At 42.2% G+C, this 3,451-nt stretch overlaps 1 pseudogene; it reads right to left on the bottom strand.

The window, feature by feature from the left end:
• Positions 1-952: 952 nt before the first annotated feature.
• Positions 953-1,500, bottom strand: LOC101528916 (homeobox expressed in ES cells 1-like; annotated as a pseudogene).
• Between the last annotated feature and the right edge of the window lie 1,951 nt (positions 1,501-3,451).

The raw sequence follows: 3,451 nt of genomic DNA, 5'->3' as shown, positions 1-3,451 counted from the left end.
TGGACCCCAATGGACTCAGAACTCCAACCATGGGGAGAATCACGGACATGTGATCTGACTGTGGAGTATATGTGTCAGAACTGAGTCTTCATGGTTGCTGAGACTGTGCAGCAGACAACATGCCTGGATGCACATGGGTGCCATGACAATCATTTCTTTGAAGTTTGCAGAACATGTCTATTACTATGGAGGGCAGAACAAATTGGACATCTTTCCTGGCATAGCTTTGACAGCAAGTATCTGGGCAAGTAGTGACTCTCAGGTGAACCATGTCAGCCAATGGACCTTGGAAAGATTTCCTCAACCTCGGAGCAAGGAAATCAATAGCATCTCAGAGCTATTTTTTTTTTTTGGCATGCTATCAGGATATTTTAATATTTGATGAGATAGTGATTATTGCTTATGCTGTAAATCATGAAACCCTGAAGATTGATAAATAAATCACACCTGTAACAGTTAAGCAATAGCATGCTTCACAATGCACTTGAAGTAAACAGTTAAATTAGGGACCAGCACGATAGTGCAGTGGTTAAAGTCCTAGCTTTGTATGTGCCAAGATCCCATATGGATGCTGGTTCTAATCCCGGCGGCCCTGCTTCCCATCCAGCTCCCTGCCTGTGGCCTAGGAAAGCAGTTGAGGACGGGCCCCAAAGCTTTGGGACCCTGCACCCGCGTGGGAGACCTGGAAGAGGTTCCTGGTTCCCGGTTTTGGATCGGCACAGCACCAGCCGTTGCGATCACTTGGGGAGTGAATCATCAGATGAAAGATCTTCCTCTCTATCTCTCCTCCTCTCTGTATATCTGACTTTTCAATAAAAATAAGTAAGTCTTAAAAAAAAAGAAAAAATACAATATACAGATTAAATGCAGGAAAAGAAAGCACATTTTAAACAGCTGATTTTTCCCTTCATTGGATCTTCATGGTGTGCACTTGGAAGATAATTTCACTGGTTCAGTTTTCTATCTGCTCCAGAAGATTTGTGTCAATTTTTTTTCCCTTAGAAACTGTGTTTCTCTATGGGACCTTTTTAGCTTTGCACACCGACTTTGGAACCAAATCTGAATTCTGTCTTCTTCAAGATCAAATTTTTGAGCTAAATCCTCTCTGATATCAATACCAGGATAGCAGTTTATGCTAAAGACGTTTTGCAACACTTCAATCTGATTTTGAGTAAAAGCACTCCTTGGTCTTCGGCCTCTATACCAACTCAACTCTCTTTTCAAAGAGACTCTCTCTGAGGCTGGAAAGTAATTTTCTTCTGGCATTGGGTGTTCCACCAGGCGTGGGAATGATATCCCAGTGGGAAAATCTGGGACGTGTAACCGCGAGTTAGCATCCTTCCCTAAGGAGCTATAGGTGTCTGCCCATGGCCTGTGGGGCTCCACTGTTGGAAGGACATCTTTCTTCTGGTCCAGTCCTAAGATGCTCTCAATTGAGAAGGAGCAGGATGAGGGTTTGCCTTCCGCCAGCTGAGCCCCTTCCTGAAGACTGGGAGACATCCTATCTTGTGCTGCACAGACTCAGCTCTGGCCTCTCTCACCCCTGCTCAACTTGTACAGGGCTGGGGCTCAGAGCTATTAAAGCCATATAAGCAGTACCCTTCGAACATGCTCCACATCGGAGGTCCTGGGATGACATCCTGTAGCTGTCCTCTATCCCTGGGCTCTGATGCAGTTGAGCTGTTGAGAGTGGCCCTTTCCTCTTTTCTCCCTACTTTCCCTGGAAACAGGAAGAAAGGAGATTGGAGATAGTTGTCTCATCCACTTTCCCATTCCTCAACCCTCCCTACCCTGATTGTTGGTACACTGGGCATACATCCTTCTTAACTATGTAAACATTATAAAAAATTCCTGGGGGTTTCCTGACCAGCAGGTGTCCTGAAACCACCTAGTGGTGAGGTGACAGTGTTCCTCAGCAGCAACCTCTGGAGACAGTCTTATCAAGCATTCTATTTATTGTAATGCAAGCACCAAAGTTACATAGACTAACAAAGGGGAAGGCAGAAGGTTGTCTTCCAACAGTTCTCTCACCCAACAATGACACTAATTGGCTAGAAGGTTTGTCTATCTCTCAACCCTCCAATCGTGTAGTGGTCACATACAACACGCAAGACTGATAGGTATGCCCTGGGTCACAGGCAGGTCGGCTGTGGATCACATACAATGCATAGGCTGGCAGGTAATGTGGACCACACCTGACTTCTCAGAGTTGCTTATCAAGGAAGTCCCAGCACAGGTTGTTTCCAAGGACAGAGAAGAGAAATTGGTGTGCAGCCCACCACACTCACCTGTATAGGCAGTGATTAGGTCAGGTTGAGGTTTCAGTGTGCCAAGACCATTGTTGGGGATTCCCCTGGGGACACAGTGTGTCGTGTCCCTTTGATTTTCCACATATGCCAAGCAGGTAGAGATGCAGGGAAGATCTCCAACAAAATTTTTAAAAAATATATATATGTTATTTAAAAAATGCTAGTGTTGGGGCTAAGCCTTCAACTATGGCACGGGCATCCTATACGCATGCCAGTTCGTGTCCTGACTGCTCCACTTCCAATCTAACTTCTTGCTATTGGCTTGGGCGAGCAGTGCACTTGGGCCACTGCATCCATGTGGGAGACCCTGAAGAGGTTGCTGGTTCACGGCTTCAGATTGGCTTGGCTCCAGCCATCAGGGCCATTTGGGGAATAAAACAGTGGATAGATCTCTCTCTCTTTGTCTCTCCCTTTCTCTATGACTCTACTTTTCAAATAAAATTAAAATTAAAAATTTTTTTAAAGTTTTAAAATGCCATTGGTTTTTATACGCTCATTTGGTAATCTGAGACTTTACTGAATTGCTTTATAAGTTTTATTGGCTTTTTTGTGGAGTATTTTAGGTTTTTCCATGTGCAACATCGCATCACCTGCAAACATGGATATTTTTTAAATCTTTAACATTATTGTTTTAAAAGTAAATTAGTCCAGACACTATGGATATCAGTAAGGTGATTTCTTTAAAAATCAAAAATAGAACTTTCCTATGACTTAACAACTCTGCTCCTGGATATATACCCAAAAGGCATGAACTCAGTGTGTCAAAAAAACCTGCTCCAGAAAATTTACAGCGTAACTGTGCATAATTACCAATATATAGAATCAATCAAGACATCTGTCATTAGATTAATCCATATGGAAAATGTGGGATATATTATAAAATGCATTCTTAGTCTTTAAAAATTAGATGCTATCATTTACAGCAAAACTAGAGTACATCATATTGAGTGAAATATGCCAAACACAAAAAGACAAATGAGAGATGTTTTCCCTTACATGTAGGAGCAGTTTTTAAAAAATTATACACAAAATACTGGTTACTAAATAATTGGAGGGATATAAAGGATAACAGGAATTTATATTTTCTGAAATAGAGGAAAAATTAGTATTAAAGAAAGAAAAGCGATAAAGGTTGAACAACA

Source organism: Ochotona princeps, chromosome 5 (genome assembly GCF_030435755.1).
Source record: "Ochotona princeps isolate mOchPri1 chromosome 5, mOchPri1.hap1, whole genome shotgun sequence".
Classification (NCBI taxonomy): Eukaryota; Metazoa; Chordata; class Mammalia; order Lagomorpha; family Ochotonidae; genus Ochotona; species Ochotona princeps.
Note: the sequence above shows the minus strand (reverse complement) of the source record. Positions and strands in the feature narration are given on the sequence as shown.